Consider the following 12624-nt stretch of genomic DNA (forward strand, 5'->3'; position numbering starts at 1 on the left):
ATAAGTAATGTCTCCAGATTTTCAACGCGAAGATCACTACTGCTAGCTCTAAGTCATGCGTAGGGTAGTTTGCTTCATGAGGCTTAAGCTGTCGCAAAGCATAAGCGACCACCTTACCTTCTTGCATCAGTACACATCCTAACCCCACATGCGACGCATCGCTGTACACAGTGAAGTCCTTTCCGGACTCCGGTTGAATCAACACTGGTGCTTCAGTCAATACCTTTTTCAAATGGTCAAAAGCTTTTCTTGACTCTCGGTCGCACAAATGCTACTCCTTTCCTTAACAGTTTCGTCAATGGTGCAGCAATCAGAGAAAATCCTTCTACGAACCTTCGGTAATAGCCTGCTAAACCCAGAAAACTCTGAATTTTCGATACTGATTTTGGTGGCTTCCATCCCAGAACTGCCTCAACTTTTCGAGGATCCACTCTAATTCCTTCAGCAGAAACCACATGACCTAGAAAAGCCATTTTTCGCAACCAAAATTCACACTTAATAAACTTTGCATACGGTTTCTTCTCTCTCAGCACTTGCAGCACAATACGTAGATGCTCCTCATGTTTCTCCTCGATTTTTGGGTATACCAGAATATGATCGATGAAAACTACCATGAATCGGTCCAAGTAAGGTTGGAACACTCTATTCATCAGATCCATGAAAGCGACAAGTGCATTCGTCAACCCAAACAGCATAACCAGGAACTCGTAATGACCATATCGAGTCCTGAATGCTTTCTTATGAATATCCACTTCCTTTACCCTTAATTGATGGTATCCAGATCGAAGGTCAATCTTGGAAAATATCGAAGCTCCTCTAAGTTGGTCAAATAAATCATCAATCCTTGGCAGTAGGTATTTGTTCTTTATCATCAGTTTGTTCAACTGGCGGTAATCGATGCACATGCGCATTGTCCCGTCTTTTTTCTTCACAAACAGAACCGGTGCTCCCCATGGAGACATACTAGGTCTAATGAAGCCTCTATCTAACAACTCTTGGATTTGAGCTTTCAGTTCCACTAACTCCTTTGGTGCCATTCTATAGGGTGCAATGGATACTGGAGCTGTTCCAGGCAATAAATCGATTCCAAACTCTACTTCCCGATTTGGAGGCAATCCAAGAAGCTCCTCTGGGAAAACATCTCAGAATTCCCTAACAGTCCTAACGATATCCACAGTCAGATCCCTAGTTTCAACTTGATTTACAAAAGCCAAGTACGCCTCGCATCTCTTACGCATCAATTTCTAAGCCCTTAAAGCTGATACCACATTGGACAAGTAATCTCTTCCTTCCCCAATAATCATTACCTCATCATCCTCAATAGTCCTTAACACCACCCTCTTAGTTGCACAATCCAGCGTTGCCCTATGCTTGGTCAGCCAATCCATCCCTAAGATCAAATCGAATTCTCCGAATGGTAACTCCATTAAGTCTCCACAGAAAATCCTACCTTGAGTTTCTAAAGGCACCTCCCTAAAGAGTTTCTCTACTTTAACTGAGTGACCTAACGGACTTATCATAGTTACCCCACACACAGTTTCCTTAAAGTGAATGCCCAATGCCCCAAAAATATCACATGCAACATATGAATGAGTTGACCCCACATCTAACGGTAGCGATAAAGATAGGTGCGTTAGAGATAAAAACGTACAGATTATGACATCAAAAGTCGTCACCCTCCTTGCGGCGACAAGCAGTATATACCAAAGCTGGCTGACGAGCCTCAGTGTTAACAGTACCCCTGTTAGGTGCCCCACGTCCATGGCCATTGCCACCGCGACCTTGGCCACGACCTCTCAACGGCGACGGTCCACCTCGCGCTAGTTGCACGGGTTGCATAGCCCTTTGTTCAACCACTTGAGCCTGAGCTGACCTCTTAAGACAATCCCTGATCTTATGTTCCTTTGATCCACAACGAAGACAAGCCCCAGAATGTTTCCAACATTCCCCCAGATGTATTCTACCACAATCTCCACAAGCTTGTGGTCTAACAGTGTTTACCGGAACTGCTCGAACTGGTTCCTCCATCCTAGCTCTCTTAACATTCCAGTTTGTAGCACCAGTTGGTCCAGCATCTCTCTTGAACTAGTTTCGATCCCTGTCACAGTTCCTTCGTTCAGCTTGCTTCACTTCTTCGGCTATCTTAGCCTTTTCTACCAGTGCAGTAAAATCGCGCTCTCTCTGCGGAGCTATGAGCACCCTTAACTCATCCCTAAGGCCATCCTCAAAGCGAACACTGCGCTCGTATTTGGTAGAGACAATACCATTAGCATACCGGCTCAATCGCAGAAACTCTGCCTCATATTCAACAACGGTCTTACCACCCTGGGTCAGGTTTAGGAATTCCTTCCTTCGCGCATTCACATAGCTAGCTCCGACATACTTCGCCTCGAAAGACTGCTTAAACAACTCCCAAGTTACCCTCTCAACTGGGGTACCCTCTCTCACAGTGATCCACCACTGATACGCCTCATCCCGTAGTAAGGATACTGCTCCTTTTAACTTTTGCTCCACTGAGCAGTCCAAGTCATCCATAATCCGCTCCGTGGTTTCCAGCTAGTACTCAGCCACATTTGGGGCTACTCCAAATACACCCCTAAAAATTTCCGCTCCGTTGGCCCGGAGTCGTTCAGAAATGGACCCCCTATTCATAGGCCCGATATTAGCTCCGACCACCCTTTCCAAAACTCTTAACATTTGCCTGGGACAAAGCGTCATCCCCTGCGGCCCGATCATACGGCCCATTCTCATCCACCGGTCATTTTCGTGCTACTCCAGCAGGTATGTGTTCAGAAGACGAAGATCCAGCTTGAGTACTACCTCGGCCTTGACCACGACCTCGACCACGGCCTCTTCTCCGAGTAGCTCTCGTACTCATATCAATTTATCTGATTTCGAATTTTATGCAGTTAGTTTACTGTTTCCACTGTTTATTACAGAATATCTTATGAACAGATAAGGTTTCAGAATTGTTCTCGCGTAACCACAGTTTAGCTACTGTTTCAGTTTCCTAGGGCTTAGTCTACCCTACAGTGTCAGTTTTGTAGCCTTTACGCTACATTATCTATAGTACTATCTCTAAGGTTTAGTACTAACTACAGTATAGTTCAGTATATAAAACAGAATAGTACTTATAGCCTTGGTGCCGGGGATTCAGTGTGCCACCTCATCAGTTTTCAGATAAACTCAAAAGATTTAGGCTTTTTGAAATCCATTTTCCAAACATTTGTGTTAAAAAAAACAAGTTTGGAGATTATCTCCTTTAAAGAGGAAATTTATTTTCAAAATTCAGTTTTTTTTTCAAAAAAATACCCTCTTTTTTTTGGCATAAAGTTTTGAAAATCCTTTTTGGACCCGATCCACAGCTGAGTTGTTGCAACCTAGGCTCTGATACCACTAAATGTAGCACCCCAAACCTGGCCCAGACATTATGGCCGGATCCAACATGCCATATCGAAGAGTTCAAAACATTTTATATTGTTGATCCAAAAAACCTACTTAGTGTTTTAAAAGATAATTTCATTATAGGTTAAAGTGAATGGAAGCTGTGCACCAGGTAGGATACCGGAAAAGAAGAGGTGAGTCTATCAGACTACTTAAGTACCAAGCTCCCTTTGGATCCAATCCTAGACATGAACACCGCCATTGCCACACCTTAACGTCATGTATATTTCTAGGAAACCGATTTGATTAAGTCATTTTTAAGAAAAGTGATTAATTTTGGAAAATACTTTCATTGCAGAAGCTTTGCTTCTTGTCGTGTTATTTTGAAATCAATTGTTGTTTTTTTTTTTGAAAACGCGCCCTAAAGCTATCCAATTTCAACAGTTAAAATAAGTAATACCTATCTTAGTAATACATATTAAAACCATCAAAAATAATTAAGCGGCCTTATCACATTTAAAACCCAAACCTCAACGTAAATAATAGGATGTCCAGTTCACCGAAGAAAACCAAACTTTCGAGCGGTGGCCACTCCGAATTCCCTCACGACTCAAGCCCACTATGGTTGGGGATTTCTGCGTGGATGAAAATAAAAGGGGTGAGTTTGGGGAAACTCGATGTGTAAGGAAAACCCATTCAAAACCCAAGTCACTCAAGCCTATTGGGCCTAAGCCCATTCAGTAATGATGGTCTTGGACGAGCCCTTTTGATTACAATAAACGGGCCTTAGCCCATTATTCAGATAACAGTATGGCCCATAGGCCCATTTCAAAATACATGCAACATCAATAACATATGCAAGCCCATTTGGGAGACTACGCAACCCACCAACCACTACACTCCACACATGCAGCCCTATACTCCATGTGGGATAGCTCAACCCACCCACCCAACACTCCACAGTTGCATGACCTTGTTGCTCGATTAACGATAAATTGAGGCAAAGCCTCCAAGACGTGGACAAGCCACTTTCAATACTTCCTCCGTCAATATCCCAATCCCATGCATCGATAATAACAACATGGCATGCGATAAATAACAACGATCAAACATGCATTTAGGTCAATTTAACCTAGGGGTATTTCGGTAATTTATCTACTAGGGGTAAACGTAAATTTTCCACTTTTAAAGGTATTTCAGTAATTTATCTATTTTAGGGTTTTTCATGCATATTCCTACTTTTCACGTACTAACAGAATCATGTACCGAGGGTTCTTACCGAATTGGGCCCGTTGGCCCATCATTCCAATTTTGGCCCATTAAGCCCAAAAATATCGAGGGCACAGAAATCATACACTTTGCAGTCCAAATTTTGCAGCTTAAAAAAAACATTAATCGATTTACCCCACGAGCATTCGCACACTCGCAAATCTACAAAATACCGATTTTCGGCATTTCGGCTTTTCGACTTTTGCCGATCCAGACTAAGAAAGAGGGTGTTAGTTACACACCTGTTTGCGACGATATGCTGACGAGATCCACGCACGAACTGCCTACAATTGGATTACTAACACATTAATCTAACTATTCAAATACGAACTACATATTAACCCCTTACAATATTTGGCCAACCACACCTACAAATCATTGTAAGCTTATAAGAAATCAATAAGCAACTCATTAACAAATTTTTGTCAATGTTTACCACATAATCATAATCTCACTGCAAGCTGTCTTCTTGAACAATAGTCACTAAATCATTTATAACTGAAGCTACGAAACTCCAAATCAAGTGCCGTTAATTTTAACTGAAAATAGACTCATATATCTTCTATCCATAAAATTTTCAGAATTTTTGGTTTAGCCAATCAATACCAGATTTTTCTTAAAGTTTCCCATGTTTCACTGTTTGACTAATCTGACCACTCTTCATTACGAATCAAATTTCTCATTGTACAGAATTCAAAATATGTTCTCGTTTATTTCATTTGAAAATAGACTCATCTCCCACAATTTATGGTGATTTTCCAAATTCACGTTACTGCTGCTGTCCCAAGCAGATTTATTACCAAATCACTCTTTCACACATAACTTGCATGCATGTTTTTTTTAAACATGTATATCACCAATCAATCATCACATATCTATGATTTTACTTGAGTATAATCTCCATTTCATCATTTTAAAGCACAACATATTAGCCGATTTTTCCCCTTAGCATCTAAGCACATGCATGCTCATTTGTTTGGCTCAACTTCACATATCTTCCATTTTTCATCAAAAGAACATGAAACAACAACCATTTCCTTCATTTTAATTCATGAAAAATGCTCACAACACAACCAAAAACCAAAATATGCTTCAAGAGTTAAGGTAGAATCGAGAAGAACTCATGAATATCAAGATAGAAGCAAACTACCATGAACTTACCTTCAATTTTCTTCCCCAAGTGATCGAACATTCAAGAGCTTTCTCCTCTCCTTTCTTTTCTCTAACTTTTGGCTATGATGAACAAAGATGGACAAAACTTTGTTCTTTTCACCCTTTTTTTTTAATAAAATTTCTTATTTCATCCATTTAATTCTTTAATACAAAAGACATGAAATTCCCATCATGGAACATTTACCTAACCCATTATCATGGAACATTTATCTAACCCATTATCAATTTGTATCAATTTGTACCATAAATTATGGATATCAAGTGCACATTTTGTCTACAACAACATGATGGCCGGCCACTTCATGTAAAATGGGGGGTTTGTCATGCAAATCCTCCTATTTTGCACTCCTATTTATTTGGCCACTTCAATTTAGCCTATAGCATTTTCTAACATTTTCACATAGGTCCTATTTCATAATTTCACCCCCTTTTTCTTATGGAACAAAAATTAACTAAAATTGCCGGGTTCTATCTTAAGTTTGGGCCTTCTAGAGGCCCACTAACATAATTAAACCTATGCCAACATTCACAGGATTCCCGAAAATTGGGGCGTTACAGGTGTCTGGCTTGGCCGTGTATCTTCTACATCTTAAAAATTTAGTTGTAGAATGCTCAGAATTGATCACACGGGTAGAGACACAAGCGTGTGTCTCAACAGTGTGAATCACACGGCCTAACACACGGGCATGTTTCTCAGCCGTGTGAGTCACACGGCCTAGTACACAGGCGTGTGACATGGCCGTGTGAATCTTGCACCTATTTTTGAAATATATATTGTCCACACGGCCTAGCACATGGGTGTGTGGCTGGCAGTATGACCTAAGTCAGTAGATACCCTAATTTTAACACGGCTTGAGACACGAGCGTGTCATTGGTTGTGTGAGCTACATGGCCTGGCCACACGAGCATGTGTTCCTTGCACCTAAGAAAAAAATTGAGATTTTGCAAAAATTTTATGTGATTCCAGTTTAGTCCTGTCTCGATTCTAAAATGTATTTTGGGCCTCGAGGACCCATATAAGGGACATTATGATTGATTGTGATTGATTTTTGGAAATGAATAGTAAATGACATAAATTAATTGTAATTGAACTAGAAACTCTGGTAATGCTCCGTAACCTTATTCCGGTGATGGATATGTGTTAGGGGTGTTATATTGAGCTTTGATCTTACTGTTATTCTGTCTTTATTGTTCGCCTCTTAAACTTCTCCCACTAAATGGAAAGAATGAAGATGACTTTTTAGGATGAATTTGCAAGGTTCCAAGAAGTAAAAAGGAATGAAGAAGAGGGTGTTGGAAAAGTCAGATTAAAAAAATGAATTATAATTATAATGAAAGTTTAAAAATTTTCAAATCGAGCTGGTTTGTGATATTTATAGCAATAATTTTTTTTCTAAAAAGTACCTATGCTTTGTGTTATACAGATTCAAGTTGATCATGGCTCTCAATTGAATGACCTTCTCTACTATCCTTTTACCTCTAATTGCGCCGAGTGTGGACTTGAGTAGCACGAACCAAACACAGAATATGAAAAGATATTATTACTTTCAGTAAGAAAGTAATTCTCTCAATAGAAATTGATAAAAATAGTAATTCCCAAAAAATATAATTTATTCTGAAGTAAATAAATTACCATTATTTTCTACTAGAATAATGATAACTCAATAACTAATAAGTATCTTAATTAGGTCAACCTGTGCCATCTATTTATAGGGAGAGATAGAAAAGTCTTGGTTAAACAAGCCATTATAAAATAATACTATTTTGATAGAAAACTCACTCCTACTTTAAGTAGAGTGGAGGTGGGCAGCACACCTTAGATAATAATAGCAGGGTTGTCGCCCTGCTCATTTACTATGAAGGGTTTTGGTTCTCTCATGTACTGAGTCCAATTATATGTGCTTTCTGGACTTTTGACCCAACACTTTATAATTTAATCAAATCCAATATTTTTTATTTCCTAAAATAAATATTAATTAATTAAATTAACTAAATTAATTTCTCAATCAAATAATTTTCTTAACCTAATCCTGATTTACGTTAAAGTTATGGCAACTTTATCGTAAAAGAATCTATAAGAAAATATATTTAACTTCCTTATCCAACAAATTCATAATGAATAATTAATTTAATTTCATTTTGAACTTCAATTATTTAATTATAATTAAGTAAATAATAATTCTAAAACTTAAATTCATTCTCAAGTCATTTCTACACTTAGTGAGAAAATGCATTTATTTGTGAATGCGATCATTTTTTCTAACTTCATCATTTTCATTCATTTTTATTGATTTGGTTCTACATGCAATTCATTTATGGTTTTAACAAGCTAGAGGAGGGACCGATTGTGTAACAACTCATTTTCCAGTGGTGTTAGAAATAGTGGTTTCGGGACCACAATTTTGACGTGTCAATCCTTAAATATTAATTATTTAATATTTACAAGGTCATTAGTGTCTATTAAATTTTGGTTAAGAAATTTTAATATTTAGATAGTTAATTAACTAAAATGGACTAAATCGTAAAAACTACAAAAGTTTATTTCTATTAGTTAAAGGTACTAAATGACAATTGTAATGTAAAATAATGGATTAAATGGTAAATATACCATTTATTTATTAAGTGGACGGTTGTAGCCTTGATTTTAATGAATCTTTAAGTTAAATAAAAAGGGTAATATAGTAATTTGATAATTAAGTAAAATTGAACAAAAAGAAAAAAAAGTATGTTGTCATCTTCCGTAGCTATCCACCAATTTTGAAGAAGAGAAAACCCCATTTTTTCTAGCTTAAGTCACAACAAAGCTTGGATTAGTGCATGTATGTTATTTTTGGTCCCGTTTTTAGTAATTTTTATGTTTTTGTAATCGTTTCAGCTAATCTAGCTAACCCAGGGGTTAATTTTTTAAATGTTTTAGAAGATGCCATTGATGAATATGGTATGTTTTTGAAGTTTAACGGTAGATTACTATGCTAGGGTGTTAAATGGAAATATTTTGTTAAGTGATTTTGTATGATTTTTAAGTTTAGGGATTTAATTGCAAATAAATAAAAAGGAAAATTCCAGCATGTGGATTGTATTTTGGTGTAATTGAATTTGGTTCATTGGGTATAGGGATTAATTGTGAAAATAATCATGTTTTGGTCTTAAAGATCAAATTGAGTAAAATGTAAAAGTTCGGGAAAAATGTGAAAAATTGTAAATAGGAAGTCATATGCATTAAATTGAATATTATATGAAATTGAGGTTAATAAATTGAAATCAACTATTTTATAGATCAAGAACAAGTAGATAACCGAAGAAAAGGGAAAGTTATTCGGTGCTATAATGAGCCTAATAAACGTAGGATAAGATACAATTGACATGCCAATAGGTTTTAATGCACACGATATGAGTTTGCCTTGTGATGAGATGGTGATTATTTGATTCGCTACTATTCATTGAATTTATTGAAGTCCAGCATTCATTGCGGACTATCATTTTATATTTATAGGGATTCTAGTGTGTTACTGGGGACAGATGTAAAGCCTTCGGGCATGACACTTGGTGCCCGGGTGTGTTCTCGGTTGGTTAAGCTCGTTTAAGCAATTTGGTGTGTTCTAGATGGTTGACTGCGTATCCAAATTCATTATATCGTTCATCGGGCAGATTTTCAATGATTATCTGAATTTCTGATTGATTAACATGAGTTGGTATTGAATGGTCTAGTATAATTGAATAGACTATTTATTATGTATATTAATATAAAGACTCACCTGATGAACGGTTGTGATTGATAGAATTATAGTTTATTAACTATTATTGTGTGAATTATATGTTTTTAGGTTAAGTTAATCATTTTAACAGTTGAACTTACTAAGCTCTAGTTTAGCTTATTCGTGTCTTTTCTTTTATTTCTTTGTAGACTATGTTTTGTGGAATCAGGCGATCAAATCAACTCAAAGAATCACACTATCCGAAAATCTGGTGGTAGTTTTTGATATGTTTATCTTTGGGCTATATGGCATGTAATAGGTGATTGTAAATGTTTTGATTACTTGTCACTTGTGGTATTTCTTATAAATGATGTTGTCTTAGTTAGATTTTTCTTCATATGTATATATATTCCTTGGCTTTTGGCTTATAAAAGTCCATATGTATGTGTTTTGATCATTTTGTTCAATGCTACTTGTGAATGACTAAAATATGGTAGAAGTAAACTTGAATGGACTAAATGAAATGGTAAAATTGGCATGAGTTATTATAGGTATTTGAAAACTTTGATTTCAAACTAGTTTAGTATGAAATGTGAATTTGATTTGGTAATTGAATTGTCGTGTCAATGAGGGCACATTGGTTATGCATTTAAGTTGTATGTTTTGGTGTGTTTTAAGCTTATTTAAATGTGTATTTGAGGTATTGAAATGGTTGATTTTGAGTTAGCTTGGTACCTAAGGTTTGGATGAAAATTTAACTTGTTTTGGAAGCTTTTTAAGGTGCATATGGCTTGGGACACTGGCTGTCTCACAACTGTGTGCACACATGGCCTCATCACGCTGTCTTATATCTTCGTGATTTTAAATGCAATATTTTTTCGAACAGTCTTAGAAAGTTACACGGCCTGGCAAAATAATTGTGTGACCTCATTTCGAATACACACACAGTATGCGACATGCCTGTCTGACTTTATTTCGAATACTTACACGGGTGGGCACACAGGCTGAGACATGATTGTGTGACCCATATTTCGAATTGTACATAGTTTGGCCACATGACCATGTTTCTGAGCTATATAGTTTGGGCTCTGTCACACGGCCGTGTGACCCTTGTTTCCAAAATTTTCAAGTTTTTCCATATTTTTTTGTTTTGATTCAAATTAGTCATTGATTGTTCCTAAAATATTTTTAGAACCCCGTAAGCACGTTTTAATGCCCATAAATGTGATTATGCTATGAATGAATGTTTATTTTAATGTTGTTATTTAAATTAAAAAATGAATGGTTTAATGATGTAAATTGTTTTGATATGTGTCGTAATATTCTATAACCCTAATTCGGTGATGGAAACAGGTTAGCGGTGTTACAGATTGGATATATATAATTAAGGCTCAAATAATTTATAATTAAGTTCCAAGCTTTTGCCTATTAATTATAAAGTTATTTAGTCACGAAGTCATTCCATTAGATTATCATGACTAAGTTCTCCACAATTATATACCATTATGAAAGCTACTTAATAAGTGCTTGTCCAATGACCTCGTCATAAATGTGTTACCCTAATAGGACATCCTAATCTTTTTGGGTTAGCTTCGGCAGATCGCTTAGCCCCGTTCATCTTCGGCGCAAGAGCGCTCGATCGATGAGCTATTACGCACTCTTTCAAGGGTGGTCGCTTCTAGGCAAACCTCCTGGTCGTCTCGCACCCCTACCTCCTTTATCATTTGCGGTCATTTAGGGGCCTTAGGCTGGTGATCCGGCTATTTCCTCTCAACAATGAAGCTTATCCCCATCGTCTCACCGGCCGACCTCGACCCTGTTATTTTGAGGTCATATCTAGTATTTAGAGTTTGCCTCAATTTGGTACCGCTCTGCGACCCTTGCCAAACAGTGCTTTACCCCTAGATGTCCAGTCAACTGCTGCGCCTCAACGCATTTCGGGGAGAACCAGCTAGCTCTAGGTTCGAGTGGCATTTCACCCCTAACCACAACTCATCTGCTGCGCCTCAACGCATTTCGGGGAGAACCAACTAGCTCTGGGTTCGAGTGGCATTTCACCCCTAACCACAACATCAGTCGGTTCTGTGTTACCCTAATAAGACATCCTTAATCTTTTTGGGTTAAATTCTTTCTCTCAATATGATCTTTTTTATCTTATAGTAACCATTACATCTTCATTCATAAAAAGTCAATTACTAGTAAACAATAATTCAGTCATTTATAACAAAGACAAAAAACCCGTGGCAATGTATACTTTTCATCTATCATGTAAAATTGATGAGAAGATATCATTTTTCCTTTATTTGGGCTATGAATTTAACTATTATTGTGAATGATGCTACATTTTAAAGAAGTCGTAAAGAAGTCGTATACCCAATGCACTAGGTTTTGGGTCATTATCTATTTGAACTTAAGCTTTTACTTACATCAAAGTATATGAGTCATGCATGCATAACCCATCATCCACACAGGATTAAAGTATGCCACACTTTGAGCATCACAAGTAAATAAATTTATAAATGGATCATAGTTCTATTCTACCTGGGTCTTATCCGATGTACTGTTAGTCTAGTTAGTCATATATTTGTATCTATCTTCTGAGAGTCATCCGCTCCAATGCACAAGACAAAGCATCTCTCTAACTGGACTTAATAAACAACATGTTAGTCTTATAATTGGTTTTCTCATTTCTGATTAGACTAAGAAGTTTTTTAGATTATGTAACACCCCATACCCAACCTAATCACCGGGTCCGAGCTAAGGGATGCCACATTCATTGCTGGAGCAACTATGACTAGTTATTGTTTTGCAATCATATCTAGTTTTTATACAAGCTTTTGGCAAAATAGCAATATCAGAAAATTGAGAGACTTGTGTTTCTCTCTTTTATGGGGTGCGATTTGAAGCTTACCAATACCATCTATTTATAGTGAGAGTTGGGGAAATCATGGTTGAACTTGTATAAGCCAAATAATATTAATTTAATAGAAAAAAAGCCTAGCTCCCTATTATTTAGGGAGAGGGGTGGAAACCCTTGGTAGAAACATTAGGGTTTTTCGTCCCTTTGTATTCTATATAATAGGAATTGAGCCTCTCCTATACT

Source organism: Gossypium arboreum, chromosome 10 (assembly GCF_025698485.1).
Source record: "Gossypium arboreum isolate Shixiya-1 chromosome 10, ASM2569848v2, whole genome shotgun sequence".
NCBI classification, from domain to species: domain Eukaryota; kingdom Viridiplantae; phylum Streptophyta; class Magnoliopsida; order Malvales; family Malvaceae; genus Gossypium; species Gossypium arboreum.